The sequence below is a fragment of the Schistocerca cancellata genome, chromosome 3, assembly GCF_023864275.1.
Source record: "Schistocerca cancellata isolate TAMUIC-IGC-003103 chromosome 3, iqSchCanc2.1, whole genome shotgun sequence".
NCBI classification, from domain to species: Eukaryota; Metazoa; Arthropoda; class Insecta; order Orthoptera; family Acrididae; genus Schistocerca; species Schistocerca cancellata.
The window spans coordinates 211,108,637-211,134,081 of record NC_064628.1 but is presented as its reverse complement, the minus strand read 5'-3'; the positions used below and the strand labels follow the sequence as shown (position 1 = coordinate 211,134,081).

At 41.9% G+C, this 25,445-nt stretch overlaps 1 protein-coding gene across 1 annotated transcript in view; it reads right to left on the bottom strand.

The window, feature by feature from the left end:
- The window catches only part of LOC126174834 (E3 ubiquitin-protein ligase TRAIP), a 224,806-nt gene extending 203,281 nt beyond the window's left edge, over nt 1-21,525 (bottom strand). Inside the window, exon 1 of the mRNA XM_049921214.1 lies at nt 21,332-21,525. The gene's annotated coding sequence lies outside the window, so the exon portion shown is untranslated. The remainder of the gene's footprint in view (nt 1-21,331) is intronic.
- Nucleotides 21,526-25,445: the final 3,920 nt, after the last annotated feature.

Genomic DNA, 25,445 nt, shown 5'->3' with positions numbered 1-25,445 from the left:
CCACATTGAATAGATGTCATAGTGTCACGCATGCACAGAAAACCATTGTCAAAACAGACATTCTCAGCTTGGCCTCAGTCGCCATGGCAATGAATGCACACTGACTTTGCAGGACCAGTTTGGAACACTTTTTGGCTCATAGTGGTAGACTCTTTTAGCACTCTCCCATTTGCGGTACCTATGGCTTCAAGCACATCACATAGCACCATATTTTGCATCGAAGGTTTGTCAGAAGTACTTGTGTTGGTCAATGGACCACAGTTCACTTCACATGATTCCGAACAGTTTTGTGAACAAAATGGCATCTGTCATCTAACAAGTGCTCCAGTTCACCCCAGTCCAACGGAGAAGCAGAATGCTTCATACGCACTTTTAAACAACAGACGGCCCATCTTTGCACCACCCACACATGGGAACAGGCACTGCAACTCTCTCTCTCTCTCTCTCTCTCTCTCTCTCTCTCTCTCTCTCTCTCTCTCTCTCCTCCTATTGTCCTCACCCATGAGATGGATCATCACCGGCAGAACTTCTGCATGGCCACCGCCATTGGCAACTGCTACACTTGGTACAGCCACCGCAGCATCCAGCTCCGCCAATGGTCTGCAAGTATTGCTTTGCACGCTGTGATCTCGTTCTTTTCAGGGTTGTGGCAACCATGGGCACTGGGAAATAGGCATGATCCAGGAACGCATTGGCTCATTTATGTACTTTATTGCAGGTCCCGATGGTTTGAGCACAGCCACAGAACCAAATTCAACCACGGCACCTTGGAGGAGCGGACGGACGAGACTATGCACTTCCCACCCCCACCCCGCTTGCCAACCTGATAGACATGGATCTGTTGTCACCATCACCATCATCGCTCCAGGATGCATCCTCAGGCCTGGACATGTGCCCTGGCAGCAGTTTTCTGGAGGGTGTTCTTGTTGCCTTGCAAGCCAGATGGTAGGATACAGTTGGGAGTACACTGTCCCCCATAGTCACAGCTCCCAGCTCATCTCTACGTCCACTGTCCTGCCCCCCCCCCCCCCCCCCCCGCTGATGTCGTCATTATCTTCCCTACACGACAATGGTGCGACATTTCAGGGGAGAGGAATGTGCTGGCAAAATCTGTCGCCAGACTCCCTAACTCAAGTCACTACTACAGGTTGGCATCTGTCATTCATTCGTGGAGCGGCATTGTTCGGCGCAGTCTGCACCAGTACATAGCGTCCGGATTGTGACATAACAATATTACCGATATTGTCTGCAGAGGACAACTACAGGCTCATGGACTCAGTTAAAGTTAGGCAGAAGCTATCTGTTCATGTAAATAAAGGACTGTATTAATCCACATGTGCATTTGTGTGTAGAAAGAGAATACCAGTCACAATAACATCCTCTCCTTTGCTACCCATGGTACAAACACAACAGTATGGGTTTGCCATAATCAGTGCACAAACTTTCTTTGGATGTTAATAGTCTTCGGAGAGATCAAAATGATTTATCCAAAACTGTTGAACATTTAACCTGGAAGGCTGAACAGCTAACTTTTGATCAAGATAAAACTATCACTTAGCAAACAGAACCCAACGTAAGATCTTATCTTATGAATTTAATACTTGGTTGGCTGCCACAGAAGCACAGATTGTGCAGCTAGCCGATGTAAAGATTCAAGAAGTCGTAGGGCAGATTTCTGCTGAAGTGGCTGAATTACAACCAAGATTGGACACTCCAGTGGATTAAGAAGCTCAGTGATCAAATGACCAACTAAGCCAAGACTTTCTGGTTTTGCGGAATGCAGTTAAACACTTATGTGATGTCAAAAGAGATTTCACTTAAGTGAAGAATATCTGAACTGCTACAGAGGAAAGGTCCACGAATGCAAAGCAATCGGGCAATGCCAAATCACCTAACATCATGTGTGACATTGGGAGCAGTGCCATAGTTTGCACATGTAATGATGGAGGAAAACCTAATCAGGCACCATGAATTTCAAGTCTTTGTACCTGATAAGAAAGGCATGCAGCTGACCACATTCATTAAGGCTTTTAGAGGAGCAATGAGTTCATGGACTAATGCACTAAAGATTGCATTTGTGACCAGATACAACCAGGAAACAGATCATTATGGGCAACAAGTGTTGCTGAGTATGGTAAGAGTTATGATGACTTTGAACATGCATTCCAGTACTTATCAGGTGCTGTCCAGGGAAGATTAAGGAAGACAAAATATTGGAACAATCCAACATCACGGCGAGATGTTATCCGGATACCGAAGGCCAAAATAGTTATATATATTCAAGAAAATTTAATTACCGTGTTGGAGTCAAATTTTGAGGAGTTCATGACAGTAATAGATTCCATTCATCTGATAAATGAAGATGCCAAGGTGTGCTACCAAAATGGTAAAAACAGTGACACTCTTGATCATAACTAAAGGCTCAGAAATTGTGTGCATAATAATTACTACCAAGGTGATGGTAACGGAGAGCGTACAATTGCTGACTGACAGTGTAGGCACTTCCATTGTGTGACATAATCTTTCATACAATCCATAGGAGATAACACTAGCTGTAGCGCCTGTACCAATTGCAACCACCACAGAAATCTACATCTACATACATTCTCCGCAATCCACCATACAGTGCGTGGCGGAGGGTACCTCATACCACAACTAGCATCTTCCCTCCCTGTTCCACTCCCAAACAGAACCAGGGAAAAATGACAGCCTATATGCCTCTGTACGAGCCCTAATCTCTCTTATCTTTGTGGTCTTTCCGTGAAATGTAAGTTGGCGGCAGTAAAATTGTACTGCAGTCGGCCTCAAATGCTGGTTCTCTAAATTTTCTCAGTAACGATTCACGAAAAGAGTGCCTCCTTTCCTCTAGAGACTCCCACTCGAGTTCCTGAAGCATTTCCGTAACACTCGCGTGATGTTCAAACCTACCAACTAACAAATCTAGCAGCCCGCCTCTGAATTGCTTCCATGTCCTCCCTCAATCCGACCTGATACGGATCCCAAATGCTCAAGCAGTACTCAAGAATAGGTCGTATTAGTGTGGTCTCCTTTACAGATGAACCACATCTTCCCAAAATTCTACCAATGGACCGAAGACGACTATCCACCTTCCCCACAACTGCCATTACATGCTTGTCCCACTTCATATTGCTCTGCAATATTATGCCCAAATATTTAATCGACGTGACTGTGTCAAGCGCTACACTACTAATTGAGTATTTAAACATTACAGGATTCTTTTCCCTATTCATCTGCATTAACTTACATTTATCTATATTTAGAGTTAGCTGCCATTCTTTACACCAATCACAAATCCTGTCCAAGTCATCTTGTATCCTCCTACAGTCACTCAATGACAACACCTTCCCGTACACCACAGCATCATCAGCAAACAGCCATACATTGCTATCCACCCTATCCAAACGATCATTTATGTAGATAGAAAACAACAGCGGACCTACCACACTTACCTGGGGCACTCCAGATTATACCCTCACCTCCGATGAACACTCACCATCGAGGACAATGAACTGGGTTCTATTACTTAAGAAGTATTCAAGCCACTCACATACTTGGGAATCAATCCCATATGCTTGTACCTTAGTTAGGAGTCTGCAGTGGGGCACCAAGTCAAACGCTTTCCGGAAGTCAAGGAATAGGGCATCCGTCTGATACACTTCACCCATGGTTTGCAAGATATCATATGAAAAAAGGGTGAGTTGCATTTCGCAGGAGCGATGCTTTCTAAAGCCATACTGATGCATGGACAGCAACTTCTTGTCCCAAGGAAATTCATTATATTCGAACTGAGAATATGTTCGAGAATCCTGCAACAAACCGATGTTAAGGTTACCGTATTGGTCTGTAATTTTGAGGATCCATCCTTCTACCCTTCTTATATACAGGTGTCACCTGCACTTTTTCCAGTTGCTCGGGACTTTACGTTGGGCAAGAGATTCATGATAAATGCAAGCTAAGTAAGGAGCCAATGCAGTAGAGTACTCTCTGTAAAACCGAATTGGAATCCCATCAGGACCTGGCAATTTATTTATTTTCAACCCAATCAGCTGCTTCCCAACCCCAGGGAAGTCTATCACTATGTCCTCCATACAGGAATCTGTACAAGACTCAAACGGCAGTATGTTTGTACGATCCTCCTGCGTGAAAGATTTCTCAAATGCTAAATTTAAAATTTCAGCTTTCGTTTTGCTGTCTTCTGCTGACAGGCCAGACTGATCAGCGAGTGACTGGATGGAAGCCTTCGACCCGCTAACCGATTTTAAGTAAGACCAGAATTTCCTTGAGTTTTCAGCAAGATCTTTTGCTAAGGTATGATGGTGGTAGTGGTTGAATGCTTCGCGCATCACTCTTTTTACAGCAGCACGAATCTCTACTAACTTTTGCCTGTCCTCATTATCCCGATCTTTCTTGTACCGCGAGTGCAACTGCCTTTGCTTCCTGAGCATTCTCCGAATTGCGCTGTTAGACCACAGTGGGTTTTTTCCGGCCGAAACCCACTTTTTCGCCACATACTTGTCCAATGCGTGATTTACAATGTGTTTAAAATTTGCCCATAATTCTTCCACATCTATTATACCGGAAGTAAATGAAGTCATTTCATTTACTAAGTGGGATGCTAACAACTGCTTATCTGCTCTTTCTAGTAAGAATTCTCTCCTAGCCTTCTTGACCGACTTTTTAACTTTTGTAACCATAGTCGTAATGACAACATCATGATCACTAATCCCTGTCTGAACACTGACACCATCGATGGGGCCTGGTCTGTTCGTAGCTACCAGTTCTAAAATATTTCCATTACGCGTTGGCTGTCGATTTAGCTGCTCAAGACAGTTTTCGGATAATGTGTTCAAAAGTAATTCACATGACAGCTTGTCTGCACCACCTGTAATGAATCCATAGACATCCCAGTCTATACTACGTAGGTTGAAGTCGCCTCCGACTAATATAGCATGATCTGGGTACTTCTGGGATACGGAATGTAGACTCCCTTTGAATGATTCTAGAACTGTCACGGTGGAACCTGGTGGCCGGTAATAACACCCCACAATTAACTTTATTTCCCCTAGCCCTGTTAAATGTGTCCAGATAACTTCACAATCACACTCTACTTCGACCTCAGTAAACACAAAATTTTTGTCAACTGCAATGAAGACACCATCTTCTACTGTGTCTAATCTGTCTTTCCGATACACGTTCCAACCCTCACTAAATATTTCACAGAACTTCCTATCTCAGGGTTCAGCCAGGTCTCAGTCCCGAGAATAATTCACGCGCCACACGCTTCCTAGAGGGCAGTAAATTCAGAAACTTTATTCCGAACACTCTGAAAATTTACTGCAAATATCTTGATAGGTGAAGTGTCTTTACATTGAGTGCGTCCTGATTTCCCTGCCTGCATGTCGACTGGTGAGTGTTCATCAGGACACCTCGCACTACTGCCTAGCCTAAAAAGCCCTATGTGCACGCCACAAGAACTCTGCTATCCGAGTAGCTGCTTCCTTTGTGTAGAGCACCCCTGACCTATCTAGGGGCGTCCTACAATTCCCCACCCAATAGCGCAAGTCTAGAAATCTGCAGCCAAGACCGTCACAGAGTCGACGAAGCCTCTGGTTGAGACCCTCCACTCGACTCCAAACCAAAGGACCCCAATCCACTCTGGGAACAATGCTGCAAATAGAGAGCTCTGCTTGCACCCCGCGTGCGAAGCCAGCGGTCTTCACCAAATCCATCAGCCACCTGTACGAACTGAGGATCGCCGCAGAACCCAAGCGACAGGCATCATTGGTGCTGACGTGAGCAACTACTTGCAGACGACTGCACCCCATACGCTCGATAGCCACAGGCAAGGCCGCCTACATATCTTGGATGAGGCCCCCTGGCAGACAAACTGAGTGCACGTTGGATTTCTTTCCAGCCCTGTATGCTATTCCCCTAAGGGGCTCCATCACTTACCTAACATTGGATATCCCAATAACCAGCAAGCCTTTGCCCCCGTGTGGCTGCTGGCTGCTCGGGCCCTGCTGAAGGAGCGGCCACCTGCCAACTGACAGGATGAACGTGTGAGGCCAGCCTCCACATTGGCACTCCGCCTCGAGCGACGCGAACGCGTTGCAGTCCGCCACTCACTCTATCCATCCTACTGCTAATATCAAACGACTCCGCGAATTTATACTCTACGGCTATCAATAAGCAATATTACTCCTCTCAAATACGAGAATACGCAAGGATTTTATGTAATTAAATATGCAAGCGCACGAACACTCAGAAAGAAATCAAGAATCAAACTACAAAACAAATATGAAAGCTAAATACGCAACTTGCTACTGCGCTGATACTTCACCAGTGTATCTCGCCTTCTGAAACACACCACTATAACAATAATAATGATAGTAGTAACAATGGTTACAATTACCACAATAAGCATAAACAGAAGAAACAAAATTAGTATTTTAATCGTGGGTCTGCCAACAGAAATAAAAATCAGTAGTGACAGCCTCAGTTCAGTAGTTACCCTATGGGGATGAACTGGCAGAACAATAGTTCAAATGGAAATGATGTGATGAAGAGCAATTCACCATTGATTACTCATTTGGAAAACTTAACTTCAACCACATCTAGCCCCAAATGGTAGGTTGGAAATGAGACATGGGTAATCATAAAAAAAAGACTAATCCAGAATGACAATGGACAAGATATGTGACAGGAATAATGTCCTAGTAATATGTTGTCAGATTCAACCTTAAGTGGTGCTTCAGTAGGTGAGATATTCCTGTGGTGGTTACAATATGTACAGGTGCTTCTACAGACAGTATGAAAGACTATGTCAGACAGTGGAGGTGCCTACACTGCCAGTCAGTAACTGTAGGAGTCATTGGCACAAGATTCCAAAATTTTAAATGGCAGTCTCGCATACATACCTGGATGAACAGTGGGTTTTACGACGGCACGATAAAAGTATTCAACAAAACTTGTTACGTGAGCTTATAGTGGAGGACGTCAGATCGTACATCAATTACTTAAGAATGGATGAGCATACATATCTGTACGTGCTCAGTGAAGTGTATCCTCATATCACAAAGCACAATACTCACTTAAGGATTGCTATATCTGCAGAAGACAGGCTGACTGTAACACTCCGATTCCTTGCTACAGGAGAGGTTTGGGTTAGGTTAGGTCTCCAATCTTTTTAATCTATTTTTGTATTCAGGGTGCCTCACATTGTAAAGCGCTTCATCAGCTCCATACATCTCTATTAATTTTGTAGTGTCGGTACACACCAATTGTATTTACCGTCAATGTTTATAAAAACACTACAGATGACAGAATGCTGCAGTGATGCTAGCGCTCCACGTGGTAACATGTCACATTCCAGTGAACAGAAGACAAGCGAATTCTTTGATCAAATCTACAGCGATGCTCAAGATTTGATCAAATATTTGACGACATTTGCCAAAGTTCCCTATTAGAGAGAAGGTCAGTTTTGGCTGTAATATTTATGGTTTATTGACAGCAAAATCGATTTTCAATCACATAGTGATCATCTTCAGTGCTGTGGTGTACAGATTAAACTCATAGGCACTGGTGTCAGTGACCAAAGCTTATGAAATGATCACACGCTTTGGTTACTGATAACTTGACACCAGTGCCTATGAGTTTAATTTGTACACCACAGCACTGAAAATGATCACTATGTGATTGAAAATAAATTTTGCTGTCAAGAAACCATCAATATTACGGCCAACGCTGACCTCCTCTCTAATTTCACATATATGGTCGTTGTGCACACAGCACTCTCTGGATTCAGCAATCAGTAAAGTTCCCTATTACACCATCAAATTTCTTTGACAAAGATATTTGACAAAGATATTGGGCAAAGAAATTTGGTAGTGTAATATCGGCCTTAGTCACCTCTTATGACAAGCAGGAATACCTCGGGCCTATTCTAACCCCCGGACCCGCAGGCGGGACTGAGAGATGGGAAGGAGGTGGCAATGGGGAAGGAGCGGGGACAGGGAGGGAGGGGGCAGGGAGAAGGAAATGCAGTTAGGGAATGAAGAATGAGCTGCAATAGCTCGGGGCCCTGGGTGAGCCACGCACAAACTCACGAAAGAACCGTGAGCCCAGGTGGGGGGCCTCCTGCAGGTGGTAGTATTAAAATCCTAAGGGTAAACTGACAAAGCATTTGTAACAAAGTGCCAGAGTTTGAAGCACTCATGAAAAGCAGTGAAGCTCACACAATACTAAATACAGAAAGCTGGTTGAAACCTGAAATTGATAGCAGTGAGATTTTTGGGGAAAGTGTACATCGAAAGGAAAGTCAATGATAAATGCAGGTGGTGTATTTGTCGCAGTAGGGGGGGGGGGGGGGGGGGGAATCTCAACTCCACCAAGATACAAATTGAAGTTGCATGTGAGATTGTTTGGGCAAGACTCAGTATCAGGGGTGGGCATAAAATGATAATTGGATTCTTTTATCACCAACCAGTATCGTCTCCAGGTGCAACCAAAAACTTCAGAGAAAGCCTCAGTTCACTTGTATGTAAGTTTCCCAATCATACTGTAATCATCGGTGGATACTTAAATCATCCAGCAGTTAACTGGGAAAATTACAGTTCCATTACTGGTGAGCATGATAAGATATCCCGTGAAACTTAACCAAATGTCTTTTTCTGAAAACTACCTAGAACAGATTGTTAGGAACCCCACTGATGATGGAAATACACTCCTGGAAATTGAAATAAGAACACCGTGAATTCATTGTCCCAGGAAGGGGAAACTTTATTGCCACATTCCTGGGGTCAGATACATCACATGATCACACTGACAGAACCACAGGCACATAGACACAGGCAACAGAGCATGCACAATGTCGGCACTAGTACAGTGTATATCCACCTTTCGCAGCAATGCAGGCTGCTATTCTCCCATGGAGACGATCGTAGAGATGCTGGATGTAGTCCTGTGGAACGGCTTGCCATGCCATTTCCACCTGGCGCCTCAGTTGGACCACAGTTCGTGCTGGACGTGCAGACCGCGTGAGACGACGCTTCATCCTGTCCCAAACATGCTCAATGGGGGACAGATCCGGAGATCTTGCTGGCCAGGGTAGTTGACTTACACCTTCTAGAGCACGTTGAGTGGCACGGGATACATGCGGACGTGCATTGTCCTGTTGGAACAGCAAGTTCCCTTGCCGGTCTAGGAATGGTAGAACGATGGGTTCGATGACAGTTTGGATGTACCGTGCACTATTCAGTGTCCCCTCGACGATCACCAGTGGTGTACGGCCAGTGTAGGAGATCGCTCCCCACACCATGATGCCGGGTGTTGGCCCTGTGTGCCTCGGTCGTATGCAGTCCGGATTGTGGCGCTCACCTGCACGGCGCCAAACACGCATACGACCATCATTGGCACCAAGGCAGAAGCGACTCTCATCGCTGAAGACCGACACGTCTCCATTCGTCCCTCCATTCACGCCTGTCGCGACACCACTGGAGGCGGGCTGCACGATGTTGGGGCGTGAGCGGAAGACGGCCTAACGGTGTGCGGGACCGTAGCCCAGCTTCATGGAGACGGTTGCGAATGGTCCTCGCCGATACCCCAGGAGCAACAGTGTCCCTAATTTGCTGGGAAGTGGCGGTGCGGTCCCCTACGGCACTGCGTAGGATCCTACGGTCTTGGCGTGCATCCGTGCGTCGCTGCGGTCCGGTCCCAGGTCGATGGGCACGTGCACCTTCCGCCGACCACTGGCGACAACATCGATGTACTGTGGAGACCTCACGCCCCACGTGTTGAGCAATTCGGCGGTACGTCCACCCGGCCTCCCGCATGCCCACTATACGCCCTCGCTCAAAGTCCGTCAACTGCACATACGGTTCACGTCGACGCTGTCGCGGCATGCTACCAGTGTTAAAGACTGCGATGGAGCTCCGTATGCCATGGCAAACTGGCTGACACTGACGGCGGCGGTGCACAAATGCTGCGCAGCTGGCTCCATTCGACGGCCAACACCGCGGTTCCTGGTGTGTCAGCTGTGCCGTGCGTGTGATCATTGCTTGTACAGCCCTCTCGCAGTGTCCGGAGCAAGTATGGTGGGTCTGACACACCGGTGTCAATGTGTTCTTTTTTCCATTTCCAGGAGTGTATATTGGATTTAATGGTAACAAATAGACCTGACCTTTTTGAGGATATCCACATCGAAACTTTTATCAGTAACTAAGATGTGGTTGTGGAAACAACGATTACCAAAGTACAAAGGGCAAAGGGCAACTAAAACAAGCAGAAAGATGTGTGTGTTCAGTAAATTATATAAAAAAAATAAGTAGTGTCATATCTCAATAAGGAGCTTAAAACTTTCAGCAGAGGTCAGGAGCATGTGTAGGAACTGTGGCTCAAGTTTAAAAAAAAAAATAGTTGGCCATGTACTGGGTAGATATGTACTCAGTAGACTAGTCCAGAAAGGAAAATACCTCCATGATATACGGTCACTGTAAAGAAACTTCAGAAGAAACAGAGATTACTGCATAACAGGTGTAAAACAAAGCATAGGGCTATAGATAGATAAATGCTGAATGAAACACAATTGGCTGTCAAGAGAGCAATGCGTAAAGCCTTCAATGAATACTGTAGCAGAATACTGTCGAATAACATTTCACAAAATCCAAAGAAGTTCTGGTCATATGTAAAGGCTGTAAGTGTTACCAAAGTTGGTGTACAGTCACTAGCAAACGAGATGAACTGAAATTGAGGGTGACAAAGCTAAAGCTGAAATGCTTAACTCCATTTTCAAATGTTTCTTTGCAAAGGGAAACTCAGGGGAATTTCCCCAATTCAGCCCTCGAACCACTGAAAAGATGTATGAAATAAGTCTTAGTGTCAGTGGTGTAGAGAATCAGCTGAAATCGTTAAAGTTGAACAAAGTTCTAGGCCCTGATGGTATCCCTGTCGGATTCTATACTGAATTTTTGTCTGAGATAGCCCTTTTCTAATTACAATCTATCACAGATCCCTCAAGCAAAAAGCTATGCCCAATTCTTGGAAAAAGGCACAGGTCAACTTCTCTACAAGAAGGGTAGTAAAAGTGATCCACAAAACTACAGTCCAATATCCTTGACAACGGTTTTTTGTAGAATCTTAGAACATATTCTGGGCTCAAACATAATGAGTTATCTGGAACAGAATGACCTCTTCAGCGCCAACCAGCAAGGATCTCGTACACGTCGATCATGTGAAACCCACCTCTCACTTTTCTCACATGACATACTGGAAGGTTTGGATAAAGACAACCAGGTAGATAGAGTGTTCCTTGATTCCTGAAAAGCATTCAACTCAGTACTGCACCCACACTTGTCAAAAGTACAATCATATGGGGTATCATGTGAAATTTGTGACTGGATTGAAAACTTTTTGGTAGGGAGGACACAGCATGTTATCTTGGATGTAGCCTTATCTTCAGATGTAGAAGTAACTTCGGATGTGCCCCACGGAAGTGTGGTGGGACCCTTGCTGTTCATGTTGTATACTAATGATCTATAGTTAAATTTTGCAGATGATGCCGTATCTATAATGAATTACTATCTGAGAGAAGCTGCATAAATATTCAGTCAGATCAAGATAAGATTTCAATAAGATGCAGAGATTGGCAACCTGCTCTAAATGTTCAGAAATGTAAAATTTTGCACTTCACAAAAAGGAAAAACATAGTATCCTATGACTATAATATCAATGGGTCACTGATACAATATCTCCCTACTTAGCAATCATATACAACCGCTCGCTCACCGATAGATCTGTACCTACAGATTGGAAAATTGCGCAGGTGGCACCAGTGTTTAAGAAGGGTAGTAGGAGTAATACATCGAACTACAGACCTATATCATTGACGTCAGTTTGCAGTAGGGTTTTGGAGCATATACTGTATTCAAACATTATGAATCACCTCGAAGGGAACAATCTATTGATACGTAATCAGCATGGTTTCAGAAAACATCGTTCTTGTTCAACGCAGCTAGCTCTTTATTCGCACGGAGTAATGGCCGCTATCGACAGGGGATCTCAAGTTGATTCCGTATTTCTAGATTTCCGGAAAGCTTTTGACACCGTTCCTCACAAGCGACTTCTAATCAAGCTGCGGGCCTATGGGGTATCGTCTCAGTTGTGTGACTGGATTCGTGATTTCCTGTCAGGATGGTCGCAGTTCGTAATAATACACGGCAAATCATCGAGTAAAACTGAAGTGATATCAGGTGTTCCCCAGGGAAGCGTCCTGGGACCTCTGCTGTTCCTGATCTATATAAATGACCTGGGTGACAACCTGAGCAGTTCTCTTAGGTTGTTCACAGATGATGCTGTAATTTACCGTCTAGTAAGGTCATCTGAAGACCAGTATCAGTTGCAAAGCGATTTAGAAAAGATTGCTGTATGGTGTGTCAGGTGGCAGTTGCCGCTAAATAACAAAAAGTGTGAGGTGATCCACATGACTTCCAAAAGAAATCCGTTGGAATTCGATTACTCGATAAATAGTACAATTCTCAAGGCTGTCAATTCAACTAAGTACCTGGGTGTAAAAATTACGAACAACTTCAGTTGGAAAGACCACATAGATAATATTGTGGGGAAGGCGAGCCAAAGGTTGTGTTTCATTGGCAGGACACTTAGAAGATGCAACAAGTCCACTAAAGAGACAGCTTACACTACACTCGTTCGTCCTCTGTTAGAATATTGCTGCGCGGTGTGGGATCCTTACCAGGTGGGATTGACGGAGGACATCGAAAGGGCGCAAAAAAGGGCAGCTCGTTTTGTATTATCACGTAATAGGGGAGAGAGTGTGGCAGATATGATACGCGAGTTGGGATGGAAGTCATTAAAGCGAAGACGTTTTTCGTCGCGGCGAGATCTATTTACGAAATTTCAGTCACCAACTTTCTCTTCCGAATGCGAAAATATTTTGTTGAGCCCAACCTACATAGGTAGGAATGATCATCAAAATAAAATAAGAGAAATCAGAGCTCGAACAGAAAGGTTTAGGTGTTCGTTTTTCCCGCGCGCTGTTCGGGAGTGGAATGGAAGGGAGATAGTATGATTGTGTTTCGATGAACCCTCTGCCAAGCACTTAAATGTGAATTGCAGAGTAATCATGTAGATGTAGATGTAGTTGGAGTCGGCCAACTCATACAAATACCTGGGTATAACACTTTGTATGGATATGAAATGGAATGATCACACAGGTTCAATTGTGGGTAAAGCAGGTGGCAGACTTCGATTTATTGGTAGAATACTGGGGAAGTGAAATCAGTCTACAAAAAGAGATTGATTACAAATCACTCATGTGGCCTATCCTAGAATATTGCTCAAGTGTGTGAGACCCATGCAGGACAGGAGTAACAGGGGATATTGAACATATACAAAGAAGGTCAGCACCAATGGTCACAGGTTTGTTTAATCCACAGGTGAGTGTCACAGAGATACTGAGGGAACTGAATTGGCAGATTCTTGAAGACAGACATAAATCATATGGAGAAAGTCTATTAACAAAGTTTCAAGAACCAGCTTTAAATGATTACTCTAGGGATATACTAAAAACTCCTACATATCGCTCACACAGGGATCGTGAGGATAAGAGTAGAATAGATAGATACTGCATGCACACATATATTCAAACAATCATTCTTCCTGCACTCTGTACATGAGTGGAACAGGAAGAAGCCCTAATTACTGGTACAATGAGACATAGCCTCTGCCATGCATCTCATGGTGGTTTGCAGAATACAGATGTAAATGTAGATGTAAATCATTGACAATGGTCCACAATTGTGGACAAAGATCTCTGAGAATTTGTCAACTACGAATGGAGTAAAGCATTTATGTTCCCCTCCTTTTCATCTCTAGTTGAATGGAGAAGCTGGGGTTGGTTCCGACATTCAAACATCAAATGAAAAAATATAGGCAATATGCAACTGTAGAAGATGCCCTAATACTGTTCTAGAGTCCAAATAGAATGACACTGTATGGCGACAAGAGCCTGTCGGTGCTATTACAGGGATGCCAACCCTACTCTCTACTGTATTTGCTGATCAACACAAAACAGGCCTCCGGTCATTCCTCCTACACCTAAGTTCTGACCTAGCACACAGGTTTGAGCCCAAGGGTTTGGCTGACAAGCTCAGTCTTTACCTGTTATCATTCATCAGCAATGAGGGCAATGGGTTTGCATACTAGATATTGAACTTCACACTAGACCGAACTCTCTCTTGATCCCAGAACCAGCGACATTTATGCCATTTCAGTCCACATTTAACTTTTCACTATTCCTTCCATCACTCCCCAGTTTCTCAGCAGTCAGCAGAAGACAAGCTCACTCTAGAGTCCACTTCCCCCCCAGCCCCCTCCCTTCTCCACCCGCCCCTTTCTCATTCCACTGTTAGCTGTTCCAGGCCACCGCAGCAACAGGCGGAGAATCCAGGCTCGCCTCCAGCTTTCTCACTGTGGAGCAGACTGCAGCTTCAGATTGAGATATAGCAGCCAAGACAGGGACAGACGACACACCATAGGGATAGCCACAACTCAGGAGACCATATGTCATCTTGCCATTGGCTTTAGCTTCAGGCACCACACCAGTGTTCCCAAATTGGCCCACCAGGTGCAGCCATCACTGTCCAGACCACTAGCAGCCCTAAACTTGGGGCCCACAAACCAGTGGCTCTTGGCTCCTCACGCAGGGCTGCAGTTGTGGAGAATGCACACCTTGCTCTCAGCTCAGCATGGGACCAGGACATGATTTGGCATTCCTCCATTCCCAACCCCATTCCAGGAGGGGAGGAGTATGCTAAGTACACATTTATCACTACCTGCCGCACTAACAGAGGGGTACAACGCGCGGTCACGCGAGCAGTTCATCATGCCAGCATGCCACAATCACAGCTCTTTGCATTGAGCTATGACACACACACAAGCCGCAGAGTTGTGTCCAACATCAGTGTGTGAGACTATAACACTGGATGTGCTTGCTGACTTCAACACTAGTGCCGACAATGCCCGTAACAACTGCCAGCCAACATCTAGGCCAATGCCAGTTTCTTAGAATCACCCTTCATCATGCTGTTCACTGTCATCATAGTTTGCTGCACCCTAAATTTAGGGACTGCTGTGCTGTTGGACCAGTTTTTGTTACACTACCAATCTACAACATTGTGCTGGATAAGAACTGTATTATGGACTTTGTATTGCCTTTGGCTGTACTTTTTCTAATTGTATTCTGTGCCATCTGGTGTTTGGTTCAACAAACAAGTTAACTGTACAGTGTTTATTTGTACTGTTCGTCACAATACCTCCCCCCCCCCCCCCCAACTCCATGGAAGGGATGCTGTGCTTCCAGTCACAAATGGTACCCAACTATAGCTACAGAGTGTGCCATCAGTCAGGCAGTCTCCACCCATGGCACCACAAAGTTCCAGTCTGTCACCACATAGATGGTATTCTTAAATGGGAACCTTCTGTTAAAATACCAACAATCTGTATCTTCTAATTAGATCGTAGATATACACCGTTCCACCATTCAAGGATAAATGTGGGCACATAGCCACACTCGCCTAGTTCATCACCAGCAACAGTTGCTGACGAATTGTTGCCATTTTACAGTTATAGCGAGGTGATAGAGATCATCGGATGGACAGCTGCTGCCAATGAGTGATCATCGGACATTACACACCGAGTGTCAAAGTGTTCTTTACTATTAGAACCTGTACAAGAAACTTGTTTGTTGCAGCAATCCAGAGTGAACTTCTATAGGTTAGATAGTTCTCTTTCACTCTTGTTAGGTTCTCTTAGGTTAGGTTAGGTTAGGTTAGGTTAGGTCAGGTCAGGTCAGGTCAGGTCAGCATGTACAGCTACGGCTTCAACTACAGCTCCTCATCGTACATCATTCAAAGTTGAGTATTTCACAGTAAATTATTTTAATAGATGCTATTTGCCTGTTCATCATTGTGTTGTCCTCCTTATACGTGAGCAAACCAGGTGCCAACGTGTAAGCAAGGTAACTCCTTATAGCAACTACTTCTGTGGTATGGGGTTCACTTCCTACTACCTTTATGTTGGGTGCCAAAGATATTTAGCGAATGCAACACAAAACAAACAAATATTACAGTACTTAGTACAGTGACTATGTAGAACAGTGCTGTAGTCAGCATACTGATGCGCAACTAAATCATAACAAAATTTGGCAATTATTTTCTGTTTTACTGTGTAGTTTGTTTACACTATAAAACCATAAATTAACTGAACAAATAATGCACATTTATTATGATTCTTTTGGCCCACAAGAATGGTAAATGTAGTTTTTTCACCACTTAATATCCAGTCCAAAAGCCTCCTACATATGACAAATTGCATCCTATGAGGAAGGAAATCTACGAGGTGAGTAATTTTATGCCATTTCTTACAAAGCAGCTTGGGCAAAGTTACACAAATAGTCAGGGGTTTGTTGGCACAGGGTCAAACCAGTGTTCTTGCAAGTTCCATTTAATTTTTGTTCACACAGTTTCAATGGGCATGAGGTAAAATACAGAAGGAAGTCAAAATAACAGAGAAACCCTATTTTGTTCTGCAGACCACTCCTGCACCATAACTATAATGTATACTGGAATCTGCTCCTGTTGGAAACAGATTAGGCCCTCAGAAAACAGTTGTCATGCTGATGGGGTCATAACATTACCCATAACAAGAGCATAGAGGACAACATCAAGTCAGCTATGTACCCTGTGAAGCACCCTACATCCATGGGAATACATCCAGCTCCAGACAGCCATTTGTGGACATAACTGGTGTCAAAACCAACTTGTAGTGGCCGTCATTCATTGTTAAACATTGTGATCTGCCAGAAAATATTACATTCAACCAGACAACTGTTTTCTTCTGAAAACACTAACCAGTTGAATCAATGATCACAGAGCTTCTCTTGATAGCTACAATTTCTCTTGGCACTCCAGCCTCCCAAAGTTGTGTCAGCCACTGCAGGAAACACAGTAGCCTGTTTCAACTACATCATGTTTAAAAAATTATTTCGCCATGTTGTTTTTACCAGTTGATTATCCTTGACTGATTTTTTTTTTCATGTCAATGTCCAGTTCCCACACACTTAGTGGATTCTCCACCATCACAACATTGTTTTATCCATTGCTGTGCAGAGTACTCGGAATTACACACCATGCCCCAGCCTTTGACACTGTCAAATTCTCTTCCTCCACAAGAGTAAATAACACAGTCATGAATACCCTCTTGATAATGAAGCATAGCTTATCATATAATTGTTGGACTCGAAGCAATGTGGTTCTCATGTCTGACTTTTAGTCGTGTACTTTTGTTGGCTGTTATATAACGAATGACACGACAACAGACATAACTAGCCAGATTGCACTGTCACAAAATGCAAGAGGATACTGCCATCAAATGCAAGGAATGTCTAACATGATAAATTAGTTTAAAATGATGTTCCTCTTAGGATAATGTCATTCTACAAGGTTGGAAGTTCAATCTCTCTGAATGTGTCCATACAGGTTTGTCTAGAAAGAGACCTGCACACAACTAATCATTTGATGGTGAATAAATTATTATTATTATTAATTATTATTATTATTAATAATAATATCATGGGCCACTAAGGCCTTAAGATTTCAGAACGATCAAGGTAACACTCATCATTTTAGAGCACTTTACTACCTTCCACTGAAGGCTGGCATCGCGAGTTGAGCAATTACTTTCCGGCCAGGAAGTGGAATCAAATACACTCATGTTTTTCTATTTTTCATGCAGTAACTGTTGCAGCTTGACATGAAATTGAACCTCTGTCCTTTTACATAGAATCCCTACAAACTGACCATGTAGCTACAATGATGACCAGCAAAAATTTCCTGTGAAGGGAAATAGGTAATAAAAGCACATTTTATTTGCACAAAAGCCTTTGTGTCTTCTTGGAATTAGTCTAGGATAGCAATAAGCCCATTATTGCATAGTATTTCAAGTAATAATTCCCCTTCACACTTGCACAAGATAATCTAAGAAATAGGCATTTAGCATTTTCTTCACCTATCTGCTGTACTGGACTTTGAGTCTGGCTGCAATTTTCCACTGCCAATTTATGGAAGGGCAAGTGTACCAAACCTGTGCTCTCTGACTTCTGAATAACAGGGGGTTGGATTGATTTGGGGGGAGGAGACCAAACTGCAAGGTCATCAGCCTCATTGGATACGGAAGGATGTCGGCCGTGCCCTGTCAAAGGAACCATCACGGCATTTGCCTGAGGTGATTTACGGAAATCACGGAAAACCTATATAAGCATAAGTGTACGCGGGATTGAACCGTCGTCCTTCCAAATGCAAGTCCAGTGTGCTAACAACTGCACCACCTTGCTCTGTCTTCTGATCAAGAACTTAAACTGTTCTGTAAATGTAGCTGATCATCTTATGATACCACTTTCTCTGGCTTCAAAAGCTCACAAACAAGCTACCATCTTTCAACCTAAACTAGACCTGACAGTACACTAATCCAGCTGCCAATAGAACCTCCATTCCAAAGTAGCTGTAAAAAACAGTGTCAAATCTGATGAGACAAAAACTTAAATAAACAAAAAATAATTTGTAAAGAAATGCCAATTTCAATACTTTAAGAACGACACCCCTTTCTCACTTGCTGTGGGTTAACTAATATTATCCTTCCATTGGCTTTGCAAAACTGACATTACCAACCTATATGCTACAGGGAACATGGTCCATGATTAGCACTGATCCTGATGACCAGTTCTACTTTATAATGAAACATGACTGAAGGCTATAGTATGCACTGCTCAACCTAGTACTTTTCTGGGTCTGGAGGTATCAGGGAGAAACATATGAATTCATGCCAATATGGATTGTTTCTGTCCATTGTCAGCCTTAGCTATGTAACAATACAATGTACCACAGCAATATACACTGTAAATTGTTCATTCTAGTGTGCTGATTACGATGTCGCCCAATACTCACGACAGTTCTGCACCTTCTGATACATTTGACTCTGCTTGTTCATTTTTACCAAGTGACTGGCAGCCAATGGCAGAATCACCAGTTTTATAATATAATTTTTGTCAGTCATGGCTATTGTTCATTTGCAATGGGCAGAGAAAGATCGTCAACAACCAAGTTCCAACAGTTATTTGGACTGATTGCAGAAGATTTGTGTGTGTGTGTGTGTGTCATGTGACTTAGTTTTGGTTTGTTGTATTGTGGACTTAATTTTAGGTGGATAGGGGTACTGTGGACTTCATTATAGGTAGATAGGGTAAGTGTACGTTTAAGGACGAATTTGAAAACTTGATGGTGATGGTTTTTAGTACTGCAGACTTCATTTTACCTTCCATGTAGGTCAAGTGAGATTTGCAGTACCAGGTTTATGAGTTTTGTGTGGGTTCCTAGTATCATGGTCTTCATTTGAGCTATATGGGTCAAGCAAAATTACCAATTCCAATGGTTTTTGTTTTCGCATTTTATCATGATCTTTAACGTAGATAACTTCGTGTGCTTGATTTTTGGGTTACTATTTGTTTTGGAATGGTGGTGTTACTCTCATTGTCATAGATTTTGTTTGTCCCCACCCAGAAGCCCGAATATTACATATTATATAGTTTTTTTGTTTTTTTTTCCCCGCAGGTGTAATGAGTCATGTGATAGTTAGCCTAAGTTGTATAAGATATTGAAATAGAGGTGCCTGCCACCTTTTATAGATCAAAGCAGACATGTTGAATCGCAGCTTTCAGTTTTGCCAGTTCTATAACAATGTTAGAAAGTTACTGTGAAACTATAGAGAACTGCACTAAAGGGACAAATGATGCTAAATTCTAACTGACAAATAATAGCTGAATGGACCAAAACTAAGTGGAAAGAGCAACAAATTAATTCCTGTTTTATCAACAGTCTATCATGAGAGAGCCAACAAAACACTCAATTAAATCCAATAACACCTGCTACAAGAAAAGTGTCGAGCATTGCTAAGAATCTCTCATTTCCATGAGCCCACATTAACACGAGTCATTTCCTCCAATTCTTATCTCGTAAAATGACTGCAAGACTGTTGTAACAGACTAATCTGCAGAGCAGTCTGAGATCTACCTTATATTGGAAACTGATAGTCTGGTTGTGAAATGGTAGAATGAACAAAAATGGTACCATTAGAAGAATTTTTGATGAAGTTAATGAAATGTTTAAGTAGTGATGCAGATGATTTTGGTCAAAAGTTACATATGCCTCGCATTACTTGGCATTGTGATTTCTGTGGTACATTATGTGTAACAAAATTTATACTGTTATATTAATTTATGAAGCTGGCTTCCATATGTTGACAAAATCCACAGAAGACTACAACAACCTTCCAATACGGGTCAAAATTCTGAATCTACAAGTAGTTGAATGATTTGGTTGGAAGAGCACGTCAAAACTTGAGTCTCAGCCTTCCATAAAGTATTAACTTTTAGCAAATATACAGACAGCATTTTTGAGTGTCATTTATTTTCTCAGAAGATTGACTTTGTACGGGAAAAGAAAATGAACTGTTTACAATGTAACAAAAGTAATTCTGAGGAATATATGATAGAAGAGTAGATTTCCAAAAGAAAGAAAAAAAATCAAGAATATACTATTAATCTTACACCTTACACGTTTATCTGCTACTAGATGTCTAATTAATTAATAAAGTGCAACAGGCACCATAATAATTGTAAATAATTTTAAATTGTTTGCCTCTTCCACTCCAGTACATTAGAAGGTGGTGTCTAAAGGTCATAACATCGTTTTTTGTTTACCATTCTGTCAATTTTAGCCCCTCTTTCAGCCAAACGATTAATGCAACTTGAGATTTTTTTTCTTCAAGAATGCAGTAAATCAAGCATAAAAATTCCACAAGACTTTAAGAACAGCAAGCAACAACACACACAAATTTTATAGATTCACTAAACTGATACTTTTCATTCATTTTTATATTCAGCCCAGAATAGTATGAAAACAATAAACTTTGGCATGTAACTTGTTAATTATACCTATACAGAAAATTGTAGAAAAAAAAAAACTGCACTCAACACACTGAAATTGGGCATGATTTAAAGCATATGAATAGCAATGGAAACATACAGCAAAAATACGCCAACTAAACATTTTATTTAAGTAGTTTACTTTATTTCTTAATGTATAAAATTTTCTACCAAGAACCAACGGAACAGTAAATGAATGTAGTTACGTAAGGTAAATGTGTAGGCGGTAACACACACACACACCTACAGAATTTACTTTACCTTTGAAATAGTAATATGTTTGTACTATTACAGTGTTTCCATATCAGCGGCAAAACAACGGGTAAGAAAGTATTCAATGACTTAAAAGTCTTAACGTAATATCATGACTACTGCACAAGGAGGTAAAATATTTAAAACCCTCATTTAACTCCTTCGTAGTTTCCGTAAAATATTTTCAATTATCCTATGTCACAACGCATTTCTGATAAGCCTTTCATCAAATTAGAGCGTCGTTTAGGCATGAACTACTTTCGAGGAGCACTAATGCTTCATGTCAACCCCGCAGAGAAATGAAATACTTGGATTACGACAGAAAGCATACGTGCCACTGTCATAAACTCTAAAGTTGTGTATATTTCCTTCAGATAGTTAGCTAGAATCACGGGTATCTCACTTCTGAACGAAATAAGCACTGTCCCCTCCGCTCCTCATAACACCAACACTTTCAAAATATTGCCGCTGCATGAATACCAATATTACGCTATGGAATTATGCGCGCGCCAAACCACCTATCACTTGTACCAACAATTAGGACGAAACATGTAGCGCAGCCTTTTCCATACAAGAAACACTTGCACGTACATTCTCTCTATCACCTTCGTGGGCCAAATAATTTTTCCACCCAACTGATTTTCAATTGACACTTATTCCAACAAGGTATAATCTGAAATAAGTCGTGCAGGGGTCGAGCGGCCGTTAAATTGTCAATAATGCCACACATTATTTGGCATTGCGTCATAAAATTGACAGTGGAGTAGATGAGGTTGAATATCTGTAACATATTGACGGATCTACCAAAATTATGAATTTTATTGAACAAACTGCTTATGCTGTATAGTACCAGGCCATATTGTATGACTTTATCAACTTGGTCTCGTTCGACAGTTAAACCGTTTATTTTGCGTGATTTGTTAGGTCGATAAGTGGAAAGAATTCAAAATCAGCGAAACTGTCGTTCATTTGAGATGTTTTCCATCCACATGATGTGTTAAATTAGACGAATATAGCAACCGCCAAAAGAAAACGGAGCAAAACGGCGGTTGTTGTCGCAATACAGGAAAATTTACCCTCTACTGAAGCCAACACTTTGGTACTTTTTTGAACACAATTTAAATAAAAATGCGTGTACTTCTTGTTTATAAAATTATATGTAAATAAATAAATATTTCGCGGATATAATCACAATTATAAGTGTAACCATTTTCAAAAGTACGTCTAGTGAGGGAGCGTCTATCCTCAGAAAGTTCCGATAATCATTAGGTTGGCTTATGCTCAAATCACTTAGTAAATTTTCATGCTTCAATCTTCCTCTCTCCTTATACGACTCTTTCATCAATCAATACTTCCTCTTTTTCTTAAGTGATTGCAAAGCCAGTCCAAGACCCAGTGGAGTAGACATGGGTAAGGTTGCTCCAGGTTAGCCTTCGAGTCCCAGCAACACGAAAAAATAAAATTTTTAAATTGTTCACATAATTAACCTTTATTATCATAGCAACCAATGAACTCAAGAAGAAACGGGAAAAAAGTAAACATTCCAGAAGCTGCGACATAGTCGCGAATACAAACAGTGATCCAGGTACTGTGAAATGTTTTTATTCCAATCTTTGATCACAACATAAAGTCCTTCGACGATGACCTGTTTCAGTCAGTAATGACCTTCAGTTTTACAATACAAAAAATATAGAACTAGTGGGCAGTCTATCTTTCAAAACAATACAGTATTTCCTATCACGATATACTCTGATACAAACTGAGAATGTACATATAAAATAAGGTAAAGCATATCTGTTCTACACCATGTCCTAATGTGATAAATCCGTAATGGGTTCGTCAAAACATGTAAATACACTCTGCAAAGCATCGTCATGGAGAACTAAAATATGGTGTAAAATAGGCCACATCATCCACACAGTCAATTTTCAACTGGCGTTACTGTACAAAGTATACTGAAGTGCAGTAGCTACAAGAAATATGTTTGCCTATATGCTTCATAGATGTCGCTACTGTGGGCTTAGATATGTTCTTCATTTATTTAAGACCCATAATATGATAAAAATACAGTAGGTAAAATTCATATAGCAGACTTTTAAATTTTGATAATTACTATAGAAACCAACTGTGATAAAACAAAAGACGAATACAGTAACATATAAAATTATTTAAAGGAAATGTATAAAAATAATAGGTTTTGACACTTTTTGGTGAATTTACGATCAAAAATAAAATATACGTAATACACTGCTTATAGCAACCTATAAATTACCTATGAAACACAAATGTCTATATGACAAAATAACTATAGGGAACAAAAGACTAATCAATGATCAGCACCTTCTGTTAGCTCGGTCGCTAGGATGTTACGTAGGCACATAGTGATCATAAGAACTTAACCGCTAGAGGGCTTCTCATATGTCGTGATACGTCTCACATATATTAACAGTCAATAAATTGCACTCGAGTTGTTAGAGGAGTTGAAAATTTATAAGGCCAAAAAGCATGAGCCCACAAGTGTACTCAATGGACAGAGCAATTTTGTGCCCAACGCCTACTTTGTTTTATTTGATGACATATTACAATAACCACTTAATGCCTCGCTTATTTATATCTAGCCCTGTTGCTGATTTTTGTCGAGAACAGTATGCATTTACCTTACTTCCATGCATTCGTCGCTCTAATCCTGTAACTGATTATATCCTATCTATTCATGGATTGTAAGGCCAGACAGTATAGTCTTATTTATTCATCTATGGTCTAACAAGCATTGGCCACCCTATTTCTGTACTTATAGAATGACAGTTATTGAACTATATGAAATAAAATCGTCATAAATTCTGAAAGGTTTGCATTAGGATGTTCAAACTGCATGGAGCATGATGGGAATTAGTATGCACATGCACAAGCACCTTGTTGTTGTCGGTCATTTTCATGTGAAATAAGCAAAATTGGCGCATTTGGGGGACTGAGAATTCGCATTTCGTGTTCGAGAACTCTCTTAACACTCAACGGGTGGCTGTTTGGTGTGCAGTGTCCAGTCACGGAATAATAGGTGCAATATTCCTTGATGGCACTGTGGCTACCGAACAGAACATGAAGGTTTCAGAAGATGATTTCATCCCCATTATCCAAAGTGACCCTGATTTCAACAAGATGTGATTCATAGAAGATGGAGCTCGACTCATCGAAGCAGGAGACTGATGCCCTGGGGGAGCACTATGGGGACTGCATTCTGGCTCTGAAGTACCCTGAGGTCACTGGCACAGGCCTCAATTGGCCGCCATGTTCTCCAGATTTGAACACATGCGACTCCTTTTTGTGGGGCTATATTAAAGACAAGGTGTACAGAAATAACCCCAAAACCATTGTTGAACAGAAAACAGCCATTCAGGAGGTCATCGTCAGCATTGATGTTCCAACACTTCAGCATGTTATGTACCATTTCGCTGCGCCACATCATCGCCAATGATGGCAGGCATATCGAATATGTCATAACCTGAATCCGAATATCTGTAACGACGTTTATTTGTTGAATATAGTATGTACACGCCGTAGTTTGTAATTAATTTACTTTGTTTTCAAATTGTTCAATAATTGTCACTCTGTATATAGGCTCTCTAACAACATCAGCGGTTTCATGCTAAAGGCACTGACACTTAAAAAAGTTAATGAAATGATGGTTTCAGACAGATACCATTGATACTCAAAGGTGTAAATAATGGAGATCGTGAGTACTATGGAGATACATTAGAGAGCATGTAAAGTCACAGAAGCACAGAACACAAAGCACCAGATTATAAGAAGTGCACAGCTTGTGTTACTATAAGAAAACAGAGAATGACAGCAGCACTACTAGTGGCCTGGCAGCGAACTTCGAATATGGGAAAATATGTGAGAATATTTTTCATTTGTACTTAATGGGTGTGTACCCAGAAACGTTTCTGTTACCTTGAAAAGTAATACATTCAAGAAAACTCAATCAAAAACTAAGCTTAATCTCTCCTGGCTTGGTTTCACAACCACGTAAAATGTTGTAAATGATATCATGGTTGCTGGCCGTTGTGGCCACGCGGTTCTGGGCGCTTCAGTCTGGAACCACGCGACTGCTATGGTCGCAGGT